Below are 26,587 nucleotides of genomic sequence, written 5' to 3'. Positions count from 1 at the left end.
CCCAACAATCATATTCCTGGACCTTTAGCCCAGAGACAGCTTACGTCCGTACAGAAACCAGTGCATGGTTATTCAAAGCAGCCTTAACAACCAAAACGTCCCTCAGTAGGTGAATGGTGAAACAACTGTGGTACATCCACATCATGGAATATTACTCAGCAATAAAAAGAAAAAAACTATTGGTATATGCCACAACTTGGATGTATCTCAGGGACATAAAGAAGTGAAAAAAGAGAATCTCAACAGGTCACATACTGTGTGATTCCACTTGTATAATATGCTCAAATGAGAAAATTATAGAGATGAAGAACAAATGAGTGATTGCCAGGGGTTAAGAATGGTACTGATGGTGGTGGCAGGGTAGGGATTACAATAAAGGAGATGCTCGTGGTGATAGAATAGACACACAAAGAAGAAATAAAATGACAGGTAAAATCCTGAGACTTACAAAGTTGGGGTAAACAAGAGAAAATTTGCTAATAGCACGGTTTTCACTTCTTACAAGCTATGAGTTCAGTTTCTAGTGCTATCAGTGAACCTAATAAGGGAATTTTCTGTTATCTTTATTGTAGTGGAAGTTATAGAAATCTACACATGCCATAAATTGACATAGAACTATACACATATATTATACCAGTGACAATTTTCTGGTTTTGATGTTATACTATAGTTATGTAAGATGTGACCACTGGGGGAAACAGGAGGTCAACGGTATTTGAGACCTCTCTGTGTTTCTTTGCAACGTCCTGTGAATTTATAATTATTTCAAAAAAATTGTTTTTTTGCAAGAAAGTGAGGGAAAGACTGGCAAAACTCATTATTGTTGAGGATGCTGTGAAGGTGGGCACTCTAATACGCTACAGGTAGAATGTAAATCAGTAACTTCATTTTGGCAATTTTTTAAAACAGTGTATATTCTTTGATGCATAGATATCTTCTGCTGGAGGATTTACCCCAAGTATGAAAAGATGTATTCATAAGGTATGCTGTAACTGAAACTGACCGTTCTAGTTCAACAGAATAGAAACAGAATGTCCTCCTCTCATCAAACCGAAGCACAAAGCAGTTGTCTTGTTAAAAATCTGATGTCTCAGGTATTTTTTGAATTAAAACTCATTTATTTCTATAACTCATTCCTTAAGTCCTTTAAAATCTTGGCTATTTTCCCTTTTTGTTCCTGATCACTAACACTATGCTACAGGCCCAGTCTACAGTACTTGGATCTTGCTTTCGTGGCTCCGCATCTGCAAGGGCTAAGGGACCTTTCCCTATAAACCTGCTCACACTGCTCCTTCTCACTGCAGTGTCCCTGCTTCACCTCTGCTCGGATCTCTTCTTGGTTCAAATGTCATTTCCTTATGGAAGCAACTTCTGATCATACCAGCTGGAAGTGACTGTTCAGCCTCTTTGACCTTCCAGTACCTTACTTTGTCTCTCTTTTGTGACACCTACAACTTTCTACTTTGCAGTTATGTGTGTGTTTACACTAACCTTGATAGACTATAAGCTCCTTGAGGTAAAGACCATAATGCATAGTGCCTCGCATAGAATGGATGCTTGTGAATTTCTAAGGAGCCATAGACCAGGAAATTAGACGGAGTCAATATTCAGGAGTGTCATTAAAAATGATAACCACCTAGCCCATTGCTCCAATATCTAACACAGGACTGAATCCATGCAAATAGGTCACATGCATTAACGCCCCTGGAATGCCTGGGTCATGTAATCCATGGGTTACCTTAACACTGTGCTTTAAAGACCTCCCTCAGGTCAAAATATGGTAAAAGGGGCCATGACCCGAAGAACTTTTTAACTAAAGAGGTCTGGATAACAATACTTTCAACAGGGCATTTACTGTACCAGTTAGGCATATCTCCAAATCTTTAGTTTCCATCTAGAATATATTTTTATTTTTACAATTAACTTCACAAACTTCTAGAATTATATTTTAATTGAATGGCCATTATATTTCTTTCCACCGTGTTCCCCTGTACAGCCTGCACCCATGCGCACACACACACTTCTTGTTCTTCCTCTTCCTCCATTTCTCACCATCTTGGTTATTTTTCACTGTCATTTTCTCAGGCCAGTAGTCTGAGGATTGTCCTCACCTCCTCCTGCTCCCTCACCCCCACCCTATCAGTCACTGGGTCCTGTCCAGTTGGCCTCTTGAACATCTCTCTTATCCACACCTGAAGCTCTCAGATTTTTTCCAAGACAGCTACAATAGTCTTCCAACGGGGTTGGCTGCCTCCAGTCTTTCACATTCTTACAAAAAAATCTTTAAAATACATGATTTCATCTTTTATCCTCGCTGCTCCCCACTCCCTATAGGATAAAGTTCACACACTTTCCCTGCCTGGTGCTTGTCTACTTTGCAGCCTCACCCACGCTGCTTACCCATGCCCCTTTACCACGCACTTCCTTGTCTTTATCTCTTCTGTCTGCTCCCTTCTCATGCTCACCCACTGAGGATTCTGCCCTCTGGCTCACTCTCCTCCCTTCCTTCCCAACTCCTGCCGTCATCCTGGGTGACTGCAGCATCAACACAGCTGAAAAGCCATTCAAAACACTCTCGACCCTGTTACACTTCAATCTGCACTCCCATGGACTCCCTTCCAGACCTTAGCACGGCCAGACACTGCGCTATATCTAAGTAAAATCTTTAGTTTCAATATCTCCCTCTCTGGAATGGTAGTTGCCAGGGGCTGAGGGGAGGGGAAAATGAGGCGATATTAGTGAACAGGTACAAAGTTTCAGTTTTACAAGATGAGTAAGTCCCAGAGAGCTACCATAAGGCACAGTGCCTAGAGTTACCAATAATGTATTAAATACTTAAAATTTTACTAAGAGGGTCAATGCTATGTTATGTTCTTATCACACACACAATAATAATAACTAAGAGGACGAGAGGATCTTTGGAAGTGATGAATAAGTTTATGGCATAGATTGTGGTGACGGTTTCATGGGTGTATACTTGTCTCCAAACTCATCACTCAAACATAATACACTAATTATGTGCAGCTTTTTGTATGTTAAAAAAATACTTTTTTAAGGAAAAAGAAAAGCCTCTCAATCCACCGAAAGTCATAACAGAGAAAAAAATTGGACAAAAATTAAAATCACTTTGGACAATGAAAAGATAAATAAGCCATTCTCAAAGGTTTACATGTACAAGAAATTATGATATCCAAGATAAATTAGGAGGAGAAGGGCAAGTTTCAGAATGGTATGTACAATATGATTCCATTTCTGAGACAATACTAAGAAACACTGCATACAAAAATATGGAACAGTATATACTAAACTATTAACAATATATCTAAAATAATAAATCATAAAAATCATAACAAATTATTAGAATTATAAGGGATTTTCACTTCCAAAGTGGATCTGAATTCCTAAAGTGTTTGAAGTTTTACAAAAAGCAGGTGCTACTGTTTTAGTTTAAAAATAATAAGAATTAAACGCTTTGGTGAGTGGTGGAGAGGGCACGCTCTCTCTCCATGTGATCACAAGCAGCACCTTCTAGCACTCTCTCTCTCCAGTACTTCCACACCTGTCTCAGCCTCCTCACGCCCTTTCATCTCCCAGCCTCCCTTTAGCTGCTTCAACCCTCTCACGTCTTCACTCTTTCCTCTCCAGCCTAGATTTCACAGTTGATCCTGTCCCCCAGCGGCTTAGCAATATTGCCGACATCCTCATTCCAAGTCTCGCCATCACAGCCAGTAAAACCCCAACACTGGGTCTGTCCAGCTCTTCTTCCCTCTACACCCAGCCTGTCAGGACTGCTGGAGAAAACCAGACAACAGCCCAGATCATGTCACTGCAAATTTGGAGTCTCCAGCCTCCACTGGGCCTTCTACACTGCCCAACCTGTTTCCCTCATCAGCTCTCTTTCCAGGAGCTATTCCAGGCCCTCCCTCTACTTCCCAGGCCCCTGCCCGTGCCCTCCTGCAGTTCTCGAGGATTTGTCCCACCCAGATCCCTTCTGATCCACCCCATCGACCCCAGTGTCTACATATGTCTCCTCTTGGGTGTGACAGGCACCTCCAGCCCAGCATGCCCCTAGACCTGCTCTCCTGCAGCCCTCTGCGAATAGAACCATCATTCACACGATTGCTCAAGCCCCAAATTCAGATGTCAGCTATGACTTCTCTCCTCCAACCACTCATATAATAACTAAATATTTAATGAAGACTGACTTCGTTTGACAGTGTTCCAAGCATTATACGTATCAATTAATTGCCACAACAACCCTACATGTAGGTAGTATTATTCTCCCACATCACAGATAAGGAAACAGAGGCACAGAGAAGGTAAGAACCACACTGGTACAGGGTAGAGCTGGGAAGAGACCCAGCCACTCTGCTTCCAGAGTCCACACCCTTAATCACGACGTTACACTGCCGCTCTCTTGTGACTCCACCTCCCTGACATCTCATGAGTCCATCTCCACCTTTCCATTCCTGCTGCCCTCCTTTCTTAATGTCACTCTCATCTCTTGGCTGGGTGACTACAACTTTTTCACTGACCTCCCTGACTCCAGAATGACATCCCCACTCCCGCCGCCTGCCCATGCCCCAGCCATTCTCTACACTGGGGCCACGGCGACCTTTATAAAGGGAATATTTGGTCAAGCAATTTCCCTGCCTAAAATCCTTTAGTCCAGAATACTCTGCAAGTTCCTCAGCATGACATGCATCCTGGGAACCTACCCTTTCTGCACTTTATGTTCAACTTGAAGTTCACAATCTCTCAAGTGCTCACACACCTCCAGACTTGTACGTAACGCCTGGAATGCCTTCCCAGTGTCCAGTACAGTGCCTCATTGCATATGCTTATTTAATAAATCTGCTAAATTAATTAATTAATCCACATGAATGACTTTCCACAGTCCCCAAATGCGCCAGGCTATTTCATACCTCTATACCTTTGTATGGGTTCATCCTTTCTTCTCACATCCCCATCCTCATCTGGCTAGCAAACTTCTATTCATCCTACAAAACCCATCTCAAAGGTCCCCAGAAGCAAGGCTTTCCCTAATGCACACAAAGAGTGCCAATCACTCTGTCCTTTGCATATGCCTCTATTACTGAATGTAATACATTGTATGGCAATTATTTGCTTACAAGCCTGTCTTTACCTCCAGAATGTAAGCTTCTTGACCATGTGTGATTGGCACACAGAAGGGGCTCAGTTAATATTTGTTGAATTGAATTGAATATTAAATTGCACTCATTAAAAGAATTTTCACAAGGCTAAAACATTTCTCAGAAGAACTCTTTCCCTCTTTTGTTTGGTTTTCCTTAATTTAAATGCCAACTTTTGCTCCTTCTAGTGTTTCTGTGTAACACAGACTAGATTAAGTGAGTGTTCAGTAGCCATGACACAGTATCTTCTTTCAGAGAAAAGACAAGAATATGTATTCTCCGCTAACTCTCAGGAAGGGGAACCTCGCAGGACGTGGTTTGCATCAAAGCTCTGCCTTTATAGACCTGCAACACTGGATTCTAAAAAAGTAAAAAAAAAAATGTTTTGGAATAGATGCTTTTAAGCACAAAATTCATTTTCTGCAGGGAGTTGAGCTCTGTTCACCTCTGGGAACGCAGAAGCAAGCTGAATCTAAGAGTTTAAATTTAGAGTGGATTGTTGCCTGGTAAGGCAGAATTTCACGCTGTCTGTTATTAAGTTAGTGAATGCCCCCAGATGCTTCGGGGACGCGTACGTGTCACATAAGTAACTACCATGATCACCATCATCATACCCCATTGCCCCTCTCTATCCATCTCTCCTTGCTTTCCCGACATCGTAAATGTCTCAAAAACTTATTTCCTTGTATTTTTCCGTCTGCCTGCTTCTTCCATTCCCACACCTCTCCTTTGCCAAAAGCCAATTTGCTCCCAGTTTAAATCTCAGAAGTTAAAATCTTTTCTACCCAGTGAGCAAAGTGCAAGACGAAAACAAACCTCAAAGAGCGCAGTGCCAAACACCGTGCTTCATGTTTATACACGACTGCAGTGCCCGCGTGCCTTCAATGCATTTAGATAAACATATAGGTTGATGGATAAAAACATTTTCCCATAGTTTTGAAAAAAAATTTTTCTTTTCCCCCTCAGAAGGTACTGTCTGCACTAATAAACCAAAACCCTGAGAAAGTATCTTGTTTTCATTAAGACCAAGGGCTTTGGAGTCATCAGACCTGAGTTTTAATCTTCCCAAGCCTCAGTTTCCTGGTCTGTATAACTGAGGTAACAGTCGTGAGCCCACTCTAATAGTTATCTATTACCATGTAACAAACTACCCCAAAACTTAGTGGCTAAAAACAACAAAAAACACTTCTCATTTCTCACGGTTTCTGTGATTCAAGAATTTGAAAGAAGACGGGCTAGGTGATTCTGGCTTGGCCTCCCTTATGACATAGGTTGCAGTCAAAGATGGCAGGGAGGGGTGCAGCCATCTGAAGGCTTGACTAGGGCTGGAAAATCTACTTTCAAGATGGCTCACTCACACAGCCACCAACTTGGTCCTGGCTGTTGGCGGGAGGCCTCAGATCCTCTCCGAATGGGCCTCTCAACAGGGCTGCTTAAATGTCATCATGGCATCATGACTGGCTACCTCCAGAGCAAGCCGACCAAGAGAACATGCAGAAGCAGCAGTGTCTATTGTGACCCAGAAGTCACGTATCATCATTTACACAACATCTGTTGGTCACACAGATCAGCCCTGTTCATTGTGGGAGAGGCCACACAAGGACCTGAATACCAGGAAATGAGGATCATTGGGAGCCATCTTAGAAGCCAGTTACCACATCCGTCACATCTGTTTACCATAAGGATTAAACGAGATAATGTTTGGAAAGGGGGCTGGCCCTGTGGCCGAGTGGTTAAGTTTGCACACTCTGCTTCGGCGGCCCAGGGTTTCACTGGTTGAATCCTGGGCGAGGACATGGCGCTGCTCGTCAAGCCATGCTGAGGCAGCGTCCCACATACCACAACTAGAAGGACTCACAACTAAAAAAAATGCACAACTGTGTACCAGGGGGCTTTGGGGAGAAAAAGGAAAAATAAAATCTTTAAAAAAAAAAAGTTTGGGGGCTGGCCCCGTGGCTGAGTGGTTAAGTTTGCGCGCTCCGCTGCAGGCGGCACAGTGTTTTGTTGGTTCGAATCCTGGGCGCCGACATGGCACTGCTCATCAAACCACGCTGAGGCAGCGTCCCACGTGCCACAACTAGAAGGATCCACAACGAAGAATATACAACTATGTACCGGGGGACTTTGGGGAGAAAAAGGAAAAAATAAAATCTTTAAAAAAAAAAAAAGTTTGGAAAGTACCTCACTTTGCACAGTACCAGACATATAGTTGTTCTTAGTATTATTATTAGCAGAAAATTTGGTTAAAAATAAACTGAAAAGACAGAAATTCCATTCAATTAAACCTTCCTTGCTGGAAATAAATAAGAGAAGATGAAACTGTTCACATATCTTCAACTTCGGCTACTGCTACAGGGAGACCAGAGAAGATTATATTCTGGGATGTTGATAAATATTTCTTTACCCCAAAAACACCATTTTAGCAGGAAAATATCAAAGAAAAGATTAGGGGAAATGTTCAAGTAAATGCAACATGACTTGTTGTCAGTGAGGGGCTCTCCAGGCACTCAGAGTAAAAGGACTAATTTTCATTTCTTAATCCTGCTGCATCTTCTGGCTTTCTACTTTTCTAAAGCTGTTATACTCCTTGCTTTTCTATTTGTTTGATCTCTTTTAAATTGGATTACTTCAGATTTCATAGGTTTCACACTGGCCTCTGCTCTCTTCTCCTTGAAATACTTCCTGAGAACAATCTGTCTCTGCAGGATGTGTGACTTGTTACATTTGAGGTAGATAAGAGAGACAAACTTCAGAAAGAATCCTCTTATTTGATCCATGTTGAAGAAAAGGAAAAGGAAGATGTATTTTGTTCCGGTCACCAGTTCCAGTGGGGGGAAGTGGGTACATAAACAAGCAATTCTCGGGGCACCAGCTGGGTGTCCTACAATTCAACTCAATTCTGACACTATCTACCTGGAAATAGCATCAGATTCCAAAGGTTGAGAGTTCAGCCCTAGAAGACTGCGCCCCCCCGACCCACTTCAGACACAGTCACAAACCCAGGTTGTTACCTGCACCTCTGACCAACTGGCTATAAATTGGAGGTTCCCAAGACCCCTTCCCAGGTTGGATTCATTTGCTGGAGCAGCTCCCAGAGCTCAGAGAAACATTTTTCTTACTAGATTACTGGTTCATTATTAAAAGGATATAACTCAGGAACAGCCAGATGGAAGAGATGCACAGGGCAAGGTATGTGGGAAGGGGCTCAGAGCTTCCATGCCCCCTCCAGAGGCACCACTCTCCCTGAATCTCCATGTGTTCACCAACCCAGAAGCTCTGTAAACTCTGTCCTTTTGGGTCTTTATGGAGGCTTCACTACTGAGTCATTGTTAAGTCATTGGTCAACGGCAACTGATTTAACCTCCAGCCCCTCTCCCCTCCCTGGAGGCTGGGGGCGGGACTGAAAGTTCCAACCCTCCAATCACATGGTTGGTTCTCCTGGCAACCAGCCCCCATCCTTAGGTGAGGTCCAAAAGTCACCTCATTAACAAAACAAAAGACACCTTTATCCCTCTCATCACTTAGGAAATTCCAAGGCTTATGGAGCTCCATGCCAGAAACAAGAACGAAGATCAAATATATATTTCTTATTATAAATCACAGTATCACAAAATGCACAGTGAAAACTAATTTTTCCTAGGCCTCAAATGACAAAAAGAAATGTTTCCCCATAGGAAAATGTCAAGCCCTGGAAGCTTGTTGAAACTGTAGAAGCTTCCAGACCAGACACACGAAGGGGAAAAGTCAAACAGCCAACTATAGGCCATATAGGAAGAAGTTAATGACAGAACAGAGAGAGCCACAGATGCAGAAAGTGCTTATTATTTCTTATTTGTGAGCCCCAATTCACATCATTTTCATTACTTGTACTAAGAATCTACAAGTATTATAGTTCCAAAATAGATTACTTCTCACATGGGAATTCAATTATCTTAACTTGTAATTTAATAGATAATAGAGTATCTACTACATGGAAAGCACTATATTAGATAATTACAAGTAAAATTATATTGGTTTTGAGGAGAGAAAATGAAATTTAGTGATGTGGCTACCAGCATACAGTAATAAGCACCCAGAAATTGAACTGAATTTTGACTTTGGCACGCTGCACATCTGCCGCATTCAGACTTGGTCACATCTCTCAGTGAAAAGCATCGCCGTAATTTGATTGAGCGCGTGATAAATTTTGCTTTTAGTTTTGATGAGGTTGATAAAAGATACAGTGATACCGTCTTTTAAAAGATTTTGTTGTGAAATATTCTATGCATACAGAAAACTGTTTCCAAAATCTACAGCTCGATGAATTATTACAAAGTGAACATCTGTGTAAGGATCCCCTAAGAAGAGAACACTGCCAGCACCCCAGAAGGACCCTCCTAAGAAGAGAACACTGCCAGCACCCCAGAAGGACCCTCCTAAGAAGAGAACACTGCCAGCACCCCAGAAGGACCCTCCTAAGAAGAGAACACTGCCAGCACCCCAGAAGGACCCTCCTGTCACCGACTAGGTGCCCCAACTAGTTGCCCCGAGGAACTCAGGGGTGGGTTTGGAAGCTTGTAACTGTTTTTCCAAATTGTTTTTATTCCTGTTGTTATGTCAAGGAGACGCAATCACCAACCACCCTGAACCAGAACAAGCCTCACCAGAGAGCTCTGGCTATGGCCTTTGCCTTATTTTTAATGCCAAGATCTCTCCAGGAGGAGCTCGGGCCTTATTGCCATGACCTGCAGTATATGTGGAAGCATGTTTTCCAACTGAGCCTGTGCAAGCGAATACCCACCTCTCCCTTTTGAATATTCACTCCCCATCCGAAATAAAAGGTCCCCGCTTCCCTTTGTTTGGGGAGGCCATGACTCTGGAAATGATTCCTCATGGTCTCCTATTTGCTGCAAAAATATTTTACTCTGTGAGACAACTTACTTCTGGTTGAGAGTCTGATTTGACTCTCCAGGAGGGAAACCCACTTTGGTTTTGGTAACATTCCCACCCCCTCTCAATCACTAAGCCCTCTTTCTCCACTAAAGGTAACCATCGTCTTCACTTCTATAGACATCACTTCCTTGATTTTCTTTTACAACCTAAGCATGAATCCCTAAACACTATAGTTTTGCCTGGTTTTTAATATTTAGAAGAATGATATTACACAATATGTAACCATTTGTGTCTGGCTTCGTTGGCTCTACTTTATGTATCTAGTTCATTGTATATAGCTGTAGTCTGTTCATTTTCATTTAAGTATAATAGTTCACTGTTTAAATATACTACCATTTATTAATCCATTCCGCTATTAGTTAACATTTGGGTTGTTTCCATTCTGAGGCTATCATGAATAGTACAGCTATGAGCAGTCTTGCAAATGTCTCTCTGTGCACCAGGACAGGTATATATCCAGGAATGGAATCAGTGAATCGTAGGGTATGCATATGTTCGACTATGGTAGATAATGCTAAACAGCTTTCCAAATTCGTCGTAGCTATTTAAACTCCCACCAGCAGAGTATGAGACATCTGGTTGCCCCCAATCTTGCTGACACTTGCTATTAGCAACCTAAATTTTAGCTCTCTGGTGAGTGTGTCAGGACAGCTCATTGTGGTATTAATTTGCATTTCCTTGATTACTAATGAGATTGAGTACCTTTTCATATGTTTGTTAGCCATTTGGATGTCTGTCCCCTTTCGTGAAATGCCTTGTGAAGTGTTCAAGTCTCTTGACTTTTTTTCTATTGGGTAGTCTTTTTCTTATTGATTTGTGGAAGTCCTTCCAGATGCAAGCCCTCTTGCAGTTATATGTTTTTACAAATGTCTTTGCCCTCTCTATGGCTTGTTTTTTCATTTCAAGTGGCTTCATGGGCCTTCTTCCAGTTCATCCCTTCTCCTTTGAGGCAGCCCCTTGAGGTCCAAACCCAAAGAGAAGAAGTTCACCAGGTTCCCTCTATCCTTGGCTGGCCCTGCTCACCAATCCCTGTTGCCTTTGCCCACAAACACTGTCCAGCCTCTTGGTCTCTCAGCTTCTTCCTTGTAATTTGCATGTGCTCTCAGGAGCTCTAAATTTGGGGCTCCCTTGCTTGGGTCCATGTTGCCCCTAGACCTGGCCTGATAGTTCTTCACCATCTTGTTAACTTTCTAGTGCCTTGAAGCAGACTTTCTGTCCATTTTTCTAGTTGCACTCAGCAGGAGGGTGGACCTGCATTACCTAGTCTACCATTCTCAGAAGCAGAAATCCTCATTTACTGAGTGCAGATGGTATATGGGGAGAAATCCTAATACATGCCTAAAGAATCTTCCAATGCAAAAAAGGAACTATTTTTTTTAATTTGAAAATAGAATGCAAAAATGAAGCACAATACAAAGAGTGCCCAGGACTAGGAGAAGTCTGCTTAGCGCACTGCTCAGACGTCTGAAATTAATCTGGATAATCCATTCATGCGACCTAATCCAAGATTTACAGAGCTAATGTCTTGACATCTTGATTGTTTCATTTCAGGCATCAGGTTGAGATACAATTAGCGTTAGCTGAGATGGACACGTAGTGTATTAACGCTGAACAGCTACTTGCAGAACTTTAATGGCTAAAAGTAAACACTTTAAATTTGTCTACCCAGCAACCAAGGGCATATTTTCCAGCCCCTTCTCACTTGAAGAACCCAAAAAAACAATAAGTTGTTTGGAAAGGGTATATTAAAATTGAGAGTCTTTGAGGTTTATGTAGATCTTCTTTCAGGAAGAGTCTTGATTCATGTCTGGATCTGGATTATGAGACTCCGTATCATGGACACCCGCAGACGACATGGTGAAAGGCATAGTTCTTGTCTCTGGAACACCCAGCCTCTCCCTCCAAGTCCATCACCCCCAGTGGTATATGCTGTCTCCCTTCTGTCCAGGTTTTCAGGCTGCCCTCTTCCCCTGATCAAACTACAGGGTTATTTAGACATAAAATCTCTGGAACTCTCTCCTTCCATCCCACCTCCTTTCCCATGCTTACCTAGAGTCATCTTACAGGTCTCAGTTGAACCATCACTCCCTCTAGAAAGCCTTTCACCTCCCTCAAGTTCCCTTGTCATATTTCGTAGCAGTTGCATTTTTCACATATTGAGTAAATTATTTGTGTAACTAGATTTTTATGTCTGCCTTGTCCACCAGATAGCAAGCTCCATGAGGTCAGAGACCTTAACCATTGTGCTCATCACTGGTATGTAGGCCTAACATGGTGCCTGGCATGGAGTCAATAAATATTTGTTAAATGATTGGATGGGCAGCTGAATCACTGAACCATTTATTGTTTTCCTTCTTCATTTAACAGTAGAATCATTTGTCAGGTATTTATTGGTTTTTACTACCCTGCATCCATTTACTCTTCTTCTGAGATCAATATCGTTTTTCCTTGGGGAAACACCCCACTCCTTGCTCCAATCCAGGAGTGGTTTATCCCAATGTCACATCTCCCTGGCCATCGTGATAGGTTCAAGACAGGGCAAATGATCCAAGTCAAACCAATCAGAACCAATGAGGCTTCATTTTGACTTTATTGGAACAGCTGAAAAAGAGGCATTCTTTCTTTCCATCGAGGTTGCTGAGAAGTAAGATATGAGCTTGAAGCTGCTGGCAGCCCTCTTGCCCCCACGAGAGGAGAGGCTGTCTAAGAACGAAGCCACACAAACGAAAGCTGTGCCAAGAGACTGAGTTCCAATGACATCATTTGAATCCTTAGATTGTCAGGAACTTTTGAGTTATCTGAGCCAATTAATGTTCTTTGACACAAACGTCATCTGAGCTGTATGCTGTGGCCACAGTCTCTTGACAAAGTGAATTCCTTATAAATAATTGCCGTCCATCTATTATTTGTAATGTATTACCATACCATGAATAACTTGAGAGCCATTCAGACCATAACTTGCAAGGGCAGTTTTTGATGGTCTTGTTCATTTTGTCAAATATGCTCATTTAAACACAGCAGACAAGCTATTTCAAATGTATGTTTGCTGTACCAAAATATAATAACGTCTAATTTATATGCCATTGATTCTGTCACTGCCAGAGTCTAAAGACCTGCAGATACACACACGTGAGAATGCCTTTGGCTTCTGCAGCTATTACACATAATGAACGTTCATTTGCAGAATCTGCCTCGATTCACACACACACACACACAATCACTCAAAGGAATCTATTTTATAAGCTTCTTATGAATGCTAAGCAATTCATATTATTTTCAGTGCAGCAAATTCATAAACAAATGCATATTTACTTATGAATTTGATGCAATAAAGAAGAGACATTGAAATTACCATTCATTGATAACTAAAATCCCTTATTTTGATCCAACCATCAAATCAATGAGGGCTTATTCATATTTTAATATCAACAACAGTAGTAATGGCTCCCTCCTGCTGTTTTAGAAAGAAATTTTTTTAAAAAAAGCTGCAGTCTACCATTTCTTAGTGACTTCTTGTGGAAGAAATCTAAGCGAAGGTAAATCTTGGGTGTGTTAATTTCTTTTCCTAACACTTACAACAATCCCTAATTCAATCGTTCTTTCCTCCAGTGTGTTGTATCAATTCTTCAAATCTATGGAATTTTCTAACATAAGAAAATGTCTTCTCCTATACTGATAGTGGGTTTAGTAGATAATAATTTTCTTAAATCTATTTATCTTACTTGGATTCAAAAATGTGTACTCAGTCAGGAATACTCCTTAACAGCTTTTAACCCTTTTTAACAATCTACTCTCGTACAGGACTTTTTTGCCTGTCCAGTATAATTCCCCCCTCCCATTCTCCTTCTTCTTGTAAGAACTCACTGCCCTTCCAGAAGGGGTAAGCAGACCCAGCCAATCATAGTGTCCTATCCTCCTACGTTCTGATTGGTCTTTGGCGAGAGCATTTTCCCTAACAATGCAATGAATCCTTTCCTTAAATGATAGCTGGACATGGGGAAAGAGAGGTTCTTCCTTTGGACTTGATGGGCTGAAAATGAATTTAAAGCTATTGGCAGCCATCTTCCTCACTACATAGAGAAGACTTTTTGCAGAACAAAGCCAAGGAGATAAGAGCAGAAATGTGAGCAGGATGCATGGGTGACAGCAGAGAAGAAAGACGAATATGAGCAAATCAGAGCAGTATTGAAAGCAGTTCTAAACTTTGAGGCCCTGGGAACTGTGACCCATCTTCTGACCCCATGAACCATCCTAGGGTCCTAACTAAACGGACTAAGAAATTCCTTATTGTCATTAAGCTGTATTGAAGTTTGAAGTAAATTTCTGTCACTTGAAATCTAGGACTCTCTAATAATAATCATCATTTATTAAGAATCCTATGTTTACCTGAAATTTGCTCTAGAGTTTATTAGGAAGATTTGCAAATAACTACTATGCAGTTGCGTGAGTTGCTATTTCCAAAGCAAGTGGAAAATGCCTCATTTCTATTAGAACAGGAGAGAATAAGTTTACACATTTTGTACTTATATAAAATGTGTAGACTAATGCATTTGTACCATCAAATGTACCATCAAGGATGCCTCGAAATCTGGAAATCGTGAAAAATCATTGGCTATTTGGATTAGGTAACCCAGGACAGGTAATTCCACATACAAATTATTCTGCTCTTACCAAGCCCACATTTGAAGACGACTAGCACATAACAAGGTCTCTCCAGAAGTTCACATGGATCCAAAAATTCCAGGTCACCCACTATGTGTGAGTCCAGAAGAGATAACTAGAAATATTTCACTTTCAGATTTTAAAGATGTAAATCCTCTATAGAGGGGGTTACAGAAAAGTGATACATTTTACATGCATTTTCTCAAAGTACTAACAACTTAGAGATATTTGCAAACATTATTTAAAAGTGATCTTATTTATTAACCAAATCCATCTGACAAAAATAACACCTGGGAATTAGATTTCCCTTCACACAAAACGTTTGGGATCCCTTTAATAAAGCCAGTTATACAAAGAAGAGCAAATTTGCAATTACTCATTGACCCCTCCATGGTGCCCACTGACCTCAGTGAAGAAAGAGACCCATGCTTTCATCAATCTCTGCCAGCCATCAGGGATGTGGCAATCCCCAGAAACAAGTGGACAGCAAGCTAGCTTGACCCTGCTCAATTGAGTGCTTTCAACACTGATCACTGTCTCATAGATTCTCACTAGTAGCTTCTTGTTAAATGCTGCATGTCTACCTTTTATTAAAATGTCAAATGTAATTCTTTTAATTCATATTGGATGGCTGTCATAACAAAATTCAGTAATGAAAACCAATGACAGAGATTGGCTACATATTGTAACACTGTACTTGGGCTGTCTGGTATATAATAGGGCCATTTTTCTTTTTTCAGTTATCACATTGGTAAATAATGACTAGGAAATTCTTAGCGCATTGTTTTCACAGGGCTTGGCCAGATCGATTCCTATTAAAAGTATGAAAAATATCTGTATCTAGCCTTCATCTCTAATAAGGACAAAAATAAAATTTCTCCTAAAATTAAAGAGGACTTCAGTTTCCAGTAAAGGCTGGTAACAGTTAGTTGAACCAACCATTCATGTGAACACAACTAAAAGCTCGAGGTGAAAAAATTTTTAAACTCCTTAAAAGTTTTAAAGAGCTGTCAAGATAGTAGCAATTACCAGACCAAAATCTAAAGGAAATCGGACACCAGAGCAGTAAGGAAAGCCCTAGAATGCCTTAGCCACTTCTGCCCTTAGGGCATTTGCTAATCCAGAAACATTGGCGCTTTGGTTTTGTTGGCCTTATTGGGCAATAAGATAGAAGTCTGTGGTTAGAGTCTGCTCAAAATGGGAAGTATAATGAGAGATCTTTTTCACCATAGGCTGGAACCCAAAATTAAAACTGGTCACTCCATCATCATCCCCAGAAAGCCACAGTAAAACTTGTTATGGTGCTAAGCAGAGAAAAAGAATTAATAGGAAAAAGAAGGAAAAAAAATATTCAAAAAGTTGGGGTCATTTCTGACCCAAATTTGCAGTCCTTGCCCATACCATTTAAATTGTCCAGAGAACGTCAAGCCATGAGCTGGATTTAGGGCAGTCCCAGACTAAAAGATCCTGAGTTGCCTGGAAGAAGCAAATATAAATCTCCCATGGAGGACGGCACCGTCATACCAGACCCACAAACACTATTTCAAGGACAATGAAGAACAGAAATAAGCAAACACACAAGACACAAGATACCATGAGCAAAATTAGCAGAAACTAAAGATAATAGGAAGTCCATCAAACACTTCATCTAGGAGACTTGTTAGCTACAGACTATAAAATGACTATGTTTATTCAAGATACATTCAAGCGTGTCTCTTATGTTTGAAGTACTAACAGACAAGCTTGACTATATCTTCAATCGACAAATAAAATGATAGAGTAATTCTGTAAAACAACTGTACTCTTCAAAAATGTCAATGTCCAGAAAAACGAAATTTCAAGGGAACTGTTCTACACTAAGGGAGACTAAAAAGCAGAACAACTCAAGGCAGCATGTGATCCTTGACTGGATCCCGGATTTAATAAAGAAAAAAAAAACCACTAAAAGGGACATTATCGAAAAATTGGGGAAATATGAATATGGAGTGTATATCAGATAATACTGTACCAATTTTAATTTATGGACTGTGATAACAGTATTGTGATTATGTAAAAGAATGTTCTTATTCTTAGAAAATACCTGCTAATGTATATAAAGGAGTAGTGTCATGAGATCGCCCTTCGGCAGTCATAAACTTACTTTCAAATGGTTCAAGAAAAAATAGAGAGAGAGAGAAAAAAGGCAAAGCAAAAGCAAATGTGGTAGAATGCTCACAACTGATGACTCTAAGTAAAGGGTATTTAGGTACTATTATTTCAAGTTTTCTTTAGGTTTAAACATTTTTTTAAAACAAAATGTTATGGGAGAAGTTATACAGCAGATTTGAAAGATATCCAAATAGAACACCTAGCAATGAAAGATACAGTAAATTTAGAAATTTCATAGATAAGCAAAATGTATATTTTAAATAGCTGTAAAGAATATGACTAAACTAGAAAATAAATCAGAAGAATTATGCAGGTCAGTACGTGGAGTGACAAAAAAATTATTTTACTTTAGTTTTTGAAATACACAAGTGAAATAGAGACATGGAAGACAGAGATCTGACATCACTGGACCCTTGAGTGAGAGAAAAGAGATGAGTCCGAGGCCACATCTAAAACATAATAGCTGATGCACAACCTGAAGGACCTACAACTAGAATATACAGCTATGTCCTGGGGGGCTTTGGGGAGAGGAAGAAGAAGAAAAAAATGAAGATTGGTGACAGAAATTAGCTCAGGTGCCAATCTTTTAAAAAAAATAATAATAGCTGAGAATTTTACCAAAATCTTGAAACAGACCAATATGTACATTCAATAAGCCAAATAAATCCCAATCTAGATAGATGGGGAAAAAAATCCATACCTAGACTTAGCCTAGAGAGGGTGAAGAAAACCAAAAATAAAGAGAAAAATCATTTAAAAAGCCAATAAAAAAGACAGATTATCTTCAAAGGAGCCAAGTTAGATAGAGAGCTAATTTCTCAATATAATGGAAGCCAGAAGTTGGTAGAATGACAAATTCAAATATGCCGGAAGAAAAAAAACTGCCATCTTTTAATTCTGAAAGAAAAAACTGCCATCTTTTAATTCTATAACCAGCAAAAATATCTTTCAAGGGTAAGGGCAAATCAAAGACGATCTTAGACAAGCAAACGTGGGAAGACTCACCCTATAGCAGACCTCCGCCACACTTAGTCAATGGGCATTGACTGTGAATATGACCTACATGGAAATTTAAGATTCTGCTCTCCAGCATTCTGCTGTTCTCTCAAACCATCCAACCACTAAGTCATAAGAAGGATGTGCAACTATTGCTAAAAATGATTTTGAAATGGTTAATACCCAAATTTAGCCCATTTGAACTCTCAGTGATGCACCAAGTTGTCATTCATATGAGTTCACGACCACATGTACATCCATATTGATGTAGCACTTCTCCAAAACGAGGAAACAAAATAATTTGAACTCAGCAGGGATCTCATTTGTCCCTGACTCATAATAATACAAGTCTGTCCTATGGTTCCGTATTAATTACTTTACAAATAGAAAGACCATTACTCGTATATAAATTTCACTTCCGAACAAAACAAAACAAAACAAAATTCCATGAGTGGGGACCTCACATTGAACTGGTTAAATTTAGGGACTCATTTGTAAAGGTCAGTGTCCTTTGTTGCAATTCCAGTTCTTATGCAGATGAGAAGTTTAACCTGCCCTATGGCGCTGGGCATAATTAGCCAGCTGCACCCTCACAATAAGGTGCAGATGGTTAATTACACCAGCAAATAACTGCTTACTGGTGGGCACAAAAGCCTGTACCTAAAATCATTGAAAGTATACTTGGGCCTATTTATTCTCATGCAAACAAGACATTTATTTACAAGATTTCATCTGTGAACAGATTACCACGGGCTCCAACTCCACTGCTCTGGGGGAGACCCATTAACACTGCTGGGGTCTGGTTCAAGGGACGGACCAGTAGCCACAAAGCCGTATTTCAACCGGTGAAATGTTTCATGCACTGCTGAATCCTGGTTGAAAAATCTCCTAAAGTTAATTTGCTGTAATAAGAATCATAAATCAGGCGAGAACTTGGTTTCCCCAGAACCCAAAGTAAATTCTATATTCTTTAGATAAAAAACCTTGCAATGAAATGAAAGAATTTTTTTTTTTCACAAGCAAACACGTCAACATTGGTTGGCTTAAGAAAATAAAAGATGAATTTTCTGTGCCCTTGAGGAATTTCATGAGCTAGCTGAGCCCCCAGAATTTAGAAAGCCATATTAATACAACACATCCAATTATTGTTAGACTGTTCCAAAAATCTCATTAAAAAATGTATTCTATTAATCCCCGTGTGGCAAGAATAGGATTGGGAGAGAAAGGCGAGAGGGTAACCACTTCATAACACCCATGTTTGGAAGCCCTCTGCCAGCTGCAAAGTTCGCCGTTTGCGGGGTCAAGATGACAGGGCTGGGGAACAGAATACTAATCTCCTCGAATCTGCATAGAACCTTTCCTCTGAAGAACCCACAGCATGTGTGATTCTATTCAGTTTAATTGTATGTTGGGGAGGAGAAAAAGCTGCTTGCCATGATTTTAATTGCTAAGAACACACTATCTTTTTAGGAACCATGTGTTTAATTGTAATTACACACAGTGATGTAAAAACACAAATGATTAACAAGTACAAAGCTTCCCTACCACTACCAGTTTTAACATCACGAGCCATATTGTAAAAGAGTATTTTGCCTGTTCCCTCTCTGCAATATTTCATGATTTAGCAACTGACAGCCTACCATTTATTACAGAATCTCATTCTGGTAGAGCTAAAGCTATTAATTAATATTTTTAGATTACATCCCTCTGTTACTCCTTTTTATTAAACTTTAATTCTCTCCAAGAGTGACAGAGATTCTATCAGAAATGAAATACATAAAGCCCCTTTTTATCCACTTCTCACTAAAATCTATGAGGTTCCATATAATACATATCATCTATAATTAGTTACCAGGGACATTCCAAAGCATTGCAAGACTAATTTTTTGGCTTTCATAAACACAAATTTCTGCCTTCCTGGTTTTGAAATATGCTTACCACACTGTTATTATTTTAAAAGCTACAAGTATTGGTAATTGTTTTCAGGCATGAATAAAAATAGCTTAACCTTGAAATTTATTTTAATTAGGGATTTTTCAAAGCCACTGCTGCAAACTTGGGTGGATTGTTTATAATAAAAACAAGCATCAACAACATAGTTGTACAGAACATAGAATTAGGCAAAATTGTTTAACTTGGGCTTAAAATAGTAGTTTAAAGAAATAAAAACAGACACGGGTGCAGTCAGATCATAATGTTATTAGAGCAACCTTACATTCAGGACATTTTAGATAGTCTATTAAAGCAAGGAGATGGCATTTAAAAATAAAATACAGGAGACTTATGAACTGCCAGTGAAATTACAAGAGATTTCTTTCTTCATCATTTCACACTAATTTTTTTTTTTTTTTTGAGGGAGATTAGCCCTGAGCTAACACCTGCTGCCAATACTCCCCTTTTTGCTGAGGAAAACTGGCCCTGAGCTAACATCCGTGCCCATCTCCCTCTACTTTATATGTGGGACACCTGCCACAGCATGGCTTGATAAGTGGTGCGTAGGTCCAAGGATCCAAACCAGTGAACTCCGGGCCGCCAAAGCGGAACAGGTGAACCTAACTGCTGCGCCACGGGGCTGGCCGGCATTTCACCCTAATTTTTCCTTAAAGTCAACCAAGTTGACTTTTTGCTATTCATTTTAAGATGAAGATCACCACTGTAACAATATCACATACTTTCATGACAAGCCTTTCAATCAAGCACAGAACATTTTTCTAATAAATTTTTTTTTCCCATTTGTGTGTGTGTGTGAGGAAGATTGGCCCTGAGCTAACATCTGTGGCAATCTTCCTTCATTTTATGTGGGATGCCACCACAGTGTGGCTTGATGAGTGGTGCTAGGTCCACGCCCAGGATGGGAACCTGTGAACCCAGGTCACAGAAGCAGCATGTGCAAACTCAACCTTTATGCCACCGGGCCAGGCCCCAAGCACAGAACATTTTTTAAAAGCCCACTCTTCTTCCCTATCACCACAAGGGACAAATATCACCCTTGAAAATAAAAGATCAGAGAATTAAAGCACCTTAACTCTTCGAAGTAATGAAAAGACTGCACAGTTTTTCAGATTAAATTGCAGTAGAGGCATTTTGCAATGTATCAGTTCATCGCTTCTCCTCCTCTGCACAACCTGAATCCTTCTAGCACGATCCTACAAGCACCCATCCGTCTTGCAAGACCATTTTATAGGAGGAGCAGCCAAACGCTGAGCGCACCTGCAGCGTTAACGAAGAAACCCATCTCGGGTGAAATTGTTTGAGAGGAAGAGAGTGCCCTCAGGAAATGGCTGATGCTTCACTTCTTATGACAGCAGCCGTGACGAGGCCTATTACTGTCCCCTGCATTCTAAGATGTGCTCATCCTAAGCCAGTGATCTTTAATCTTTGAGGTCCAAGTCCCACTGAGAATCAGATGAAAGCTATAAACACTGTCCCTCAAAAGATGAACACGGAAGTCAAGAATCTCTGCCTTACGCAGATCCCAAAGTGTACCAGTTAATACGTGCTTTCAATACTCACAGGTTATGTGGGTTTCTTTCAAACTTGATGTGTTTTCATGTTCTAAATGTTTTTGCTGCTAACGTGGAGAAACATTCTCAAAACTATTTTGAAGTTTGTGAAACTATACCACTAATTCATAACAGATAATAATTTGCCCTCTACTTTGTGATTGCGTGAATCATTCTCACACACAAGCCAGAGGTACTGTTGTGCCTTCTCCAAAATAATTCTAAGTTTGCTCATATACAAAACATGAAATAAAACGTAAAACCTAAGACTATAAAACTTCAAGAAGAAAACATGGAAGAAAATCTGTGTTAACCTTGGATTAAGCAAAGAGTTTTAGATAGCACACCAAAACACCATCCACAAAAGAAAAAACTGATAAATGGGAATTTATCAAAACAAAAACTTTTGACTTCAAAAGACAACTCAATAAGCAGACAGTTGAGTAAGACATGGGTAAAATATATGAACAGAAACTTCACCAAAGAAGAGAGAGAATAACAAATAAGCACATGTTGTTCAGCATCATTAGTCATCAGGGAAATGCAAATTAAAGACAGAAGGAGATATTACTACATATTTACAAGAATAACTAAAATTAACAAAATTGTCACCTGTTAGCAGGTTTTGGAGCAAGTGAAAAATCTCATACTATGCTGGTGGAAATGCAAAACAGTATAGTCACTTTGGAAAACAGGTTGGCAGTTTCTTATAAAATTAAACATACACTTACCATAGAACCTAGAAATCCCACTCTCAGGTATTTATCCAAAGAAATAATAATACATGTCGATACAAAGACCTGTATGTGAATGTTTATAGCCACTTTATTTATTCATAATCACTAAAAACTGGAAACAACCCAAATGTCCATCAACTGGTGGTACATCTATTAAACTGAATAGTACTCAACAATAACAAGGAAAGATCTACTGCTTCATGCAACAACACGGATAAATCTCAAAAGCAACATGTTAAATAAAACAACACGGAAAAAAGTGCTATGTATTTTATGATTCCATTTATATGATATTCTGGAAAACACAGAAACAGTAATGAGATCATTGGTTGCCAGGTGCCGGGGGAGGGGAAAGTGGATTGACTACAACTGGGTACAAGGAAGCACTCGGAGCTCACAGAATCATTCGATACATTTATATGGTTCATGACTATATATTTTTCAAAACTCATGGAACTCTACATCTAAAAGGGGTGAAATTCACAGAAGGTAAACTATACATCATGAACCTGACTTAAAAAAATAGCTAAGAACCTACTGGGAGAAAATATTAATTTAAATTATATTTCAACATAGCATACAAAGTATGTACTGTAGCCTTACAAGTCAATACAAAAAGGACAGTCAAACTTAAATTGGGCAAAGATAAAGACAGGCAATCCACAGAAGATCAAGTATCAACAGTCAAGAATCATAAACTGTTCAATCTCGCTAGTAATCTGGCAAATGTAAACTATAACAAAGTGATAGTCAATATTTTCCCATCAGAAAGACAAAGTTTTAAACGACTGAGAATATCAAGTGTTGACGCCTATGCAGAGCAAGTACAATCTCTACAATAAGACCCCAAAAGAGTTACATCAATGGGGATAATGAAATTTCAACTATATTCATAGTCAGCTAACTCAAAAGACAGAAGAATAACCTCTAAAATAGTTGGGTGACCGTCTTCAGTCAGTGGGCTGTACAGTGAGGGGAGATGGCAATCCTGAGGATGCTAGTGTCGAATTCATTGACGCTGGAAGAGTCAGTCCAGTGTAGACTGGGGAGACCACAGAGGTACACATGAATGATTCCAAGGATTGACCAGCCCACCAAGCAAAGAGTGACGTCCGGGTAGCCACTCAGATGGTGAGAGCCTCCTCAACATTCTCAAGGAAGAAACTGAAGTACGAAATGAGGGCCCCAGCAAAATTTAGAAGAACAAAGATATAATGGAATTGATAAATTTATCCTTCTACTAATTTATGGTGACAAATAGGAAAAGTCTATAAATTAGAATTTTGTGAAATGTGTTTAAATATTTCCAGAATTAAATCTTTTCAGTGGTTCAATATCTGAATTGGGTTGCTCCTGGGCAATTTAGGGGATTTTCTGGGGATATCTTTGACCTTAGCACTGACTTCTGAACCGAATACAGTAAAATGTGACTCGAGGGCACAGATGCTATCTTACAATATTTTCTTTTCTGGCCTGCAAAATATCCGGGTTAGTACTAGACATGAAACGGGTCCTCAATTACTTTAAGGAGTACAGAAAATGAGAGTGGGAAAGAGCCATCTTGATAAAATACATACTGGTTGAAGTATTCTGAAATGAAAAGAACAGCACCCAATAGAGGCAGGGAGCAAGAAACCCAAGGTAAACACATAGAGGACAGGACACGGGGTAGTCCCCCTGGGTGGTGGTTAAGAGTCATACCAACCGCCACTCACTAACCCCGGATCATGGGACACTTTCTGAGCCCAGATTGCTCAACCGTGAAGGCGGGTTAATCATTACAGTCACTCCACAGGACTGTTGCGGCTATAAGATGAGATCAGACAGGTAAAGCACATCTGAGGGTGCAGTGGTCATGCATTTGATCCCCACAGTTATCCTGAGAAGGAAAAGGGGAGGGAGGAGAAGGAGGAGAGGGGGCGTGGCACCCCACTTTCCTGGTGAGAAAATAGGGAAAATGATTCGTCCAAGGGCTCACGGCTAAATTAGAAATCAGAAGCAAGGTGAACACCGAGGTCTTCTGTCCTTCGGGTCAATGCCTGCCCCTTTGCTACCTGTCTGGCTGGGGAATCCCAAGAACAGAAATCGGAACTGCCACTATTTTAATTGGGGTGAGAGAAGGGGCCAGAGAAGGCAAGGGAGGGGTGGGGTCTGGAAGGCCTAGGGAGCCTCTGGGACAAACGGCGGGAAAGCATGGAGGAGACCCCAGGCCCGTCCCCATGCCCCCTGCACTGTGACCCCTCGGTCACTGCGAGGACCTCCGACCTCGGTGCACCCCCGAACCCCTGTCAATTCTGCTCCCCGATCCCCACCAAAACCCCGCGTCCCACTCACAGACGCCGCTGCCAAGGGGCTCCCCACCCGCCTCCAAGCCGACGCTCGGCTCCGGTGCAGCCTCGGGCCAGGAGCTGTTGCCATCCGTTGCCACAGCAACCACCGAGCCCCGCACAGCTTAGCAAGCTGCTCGATGATTGGACAAGGCAAGCGTCCATAGCAACCGCTAGGCAGGGACGCTTGGTGGGAAAAAATTTGGTTTTCAGGAATTCTTCGGACACCCTCTTTCACCAAGGGCAGCCTTGACCAGGCATCTGTCCTAGTTCTTTAAAGGTGCTTCATGCATGAGCTCATTTAACGCTAGTCTCCCCGTGTTGCTGTGAGGGTCCTCATGTGTACAGGAATTTTTAACTTGGGGTCCTTTTATCTCTTCAGGAGGTCCATGAACCCCCTTAAGTTATATGCAAAAGTTTAGGTCCGTTTACCCAATAGATATATGTAGATTCTCAAAGGAGCTAGAACCAGAACCCAGGTTGCCAGACACCCAAGACTGTCCAAGAGAATAGCTTTCATATGCATTAACCCCATCTTCCTTCTCAGAGACCCAAGATTGAAAAAGGGCGGTCCTTCTCAGACTTCATTTAGATTGTGGCCTCACTCAAATCCTGCCTTGAGACATCTCCCAAAGACTTTAACTCTTGACATTCATTCATTCATTCAGTAAATATCTATTGATCACTATTGTTGGTCATACCTTTGTCATAGAGGCACTTTTCTAGCCTCTGTAAGATAGCCAATGTCAGGACAGAGTCCCTAATTACTTAGAGCTTTCCTTACGGTGTGGGAGACAACAGGTGCACAAACAAGATCATTTCAGATTGTGATGATACACAAAATGTGTGATTGATGGACAGCGCCTAAAGGGATGAGCCCTGTAGATAGCACAGTCAGGGAGGCTGATGTTGAGGAGACGGCATTGGAGCTGAGACCTGAGAAGACACCAGCTAGAGAAGAGCAAGGGAGACAGAAACACAAGCAAAGGAAACAGAAAGTTAAAAGAAATGAATTTGGGTGTTAGAGAAAATGAAAGGCCAACGTGGCTGAAAAGGAGAGAGCTTGTAGGCCTGTGGTAAGACGCAATCAGATTGCCCTCCCCTAGCTCTTTGAAGGGTCAGCTACTTCTCCCTACTCCTTTGTTTCTTCATTCCCAGCCACACCCTACCATGTCACCTCAGTTCTTTCCTTCATAGTCCTTGTTACTTTTTATTGTGTGTGAGCTCCAGGAGGACAGAGACTGTGTTTGTGTTGTTCAACACAGATCCTCAGCACCTAAACTAACCAGTCCAGCATGGACACTAAATATTTGTTGACTGCGTGAATCTCCAAATCTCCATACTGGGAACTGTGGTAGATCTTAGGGACAAGACAAAGACGCCTCTGCCTTCATGGAGCCTAAATACTTGCGGAATAAATGAATTACAAACTATGTGGGCGAACTAAATGTGTGCAGAATTGAATGATTTAGACTCTCAGTGCTGTGGGAAGCTGTGGAACAATTCCCTAGATAATTTCTTCATACAGTCTATTATAGTTCAGTTCAATTGCACAAATATCGAATGCCTACTATATGCCAAACACTGTGGTATCCAGCAAGGACCAAGAAGAATGCCAGTCCTGCCACAGAACCAGCTTACAGTCTGCCTCCATGCTGTCCATTAGACGCTAGACACTCGTAGCCACTAGACACTTGTGACCATTGAGCATTTGGTGTGTGGCTGGCCCAAACTGGAATGTGGGACAAATATAAACTCCAGACTTTAAAGACTTAGTGCAAAACAAGAATGTGAAATATCTCATTAGTAATTTTTAATATTGATTTCAGATTGAAGTGATAACATTTTGGATATATTGGGTTAAGTAAGATTATTATTATTAAGATTAATTTCACTTGTTTCTTTTTTAATCTGACTGCTAGAAAATGTTGAATTACATATGTGACTTGCATTATATTTCTATTGGACAGCACTGGTCTAGTGGGAGCTTAATGCTAGTTGAATAAACAAGCGATATCTTATTGAAGATGTTAAAGTAGACAACTGAGGTGAGGCACAATAGGCAGCAAATTTCAAATAGAGGAACTAGACCAAGAGTTTACAAAGCAAACAGGCTAGAGAACGCTTAA

At 40.6% G+C, this 26,587-nt stretch overlaps 1 protein-coding gene across 6 annotated transcripts in view; it reads right to left on the bottom strand.

Annotated features, from left to right (window-relative positions):
• The window catches only part of HYDIN (HYDIN axonemal central pair apparatus protein), a 335,558-nt gene extending 310,982 nt beyond the window's left edge, over positions 1–24,576 (bottom strand). For all 6 annotated transcript variants that reach the window (XR_011537986.1, XM_070612302.1, XM_070612303.1 and 3 more), the window contains exon 1: positions 24,466–24,576. The gene's annotated coding sequence lies outside the window, so the exon portion shown is untranslated. The remainder of the gene's footprint in view (positions 1–24,465) is intronic.
• Between the last annotated feature and the right edge of the window lie 2,011 nt (positions 24,577–26,587).

This window comes from Equus przewalskii, chromosome 3 (assembly GCF_037783145.1).
Source record: "Equus przewalskii isolate Varuska chromosome 3, EquPr2, whole genome shotgun sequence".
NCBI lineage: Eukaryota > Metazoa > Chordata > Mammalia > Perissodactyla > Equidae > Equus > Equus przewalskii.
This window is presented reverse-complemented; position numbering and strand designations above follow the sequence as displayed.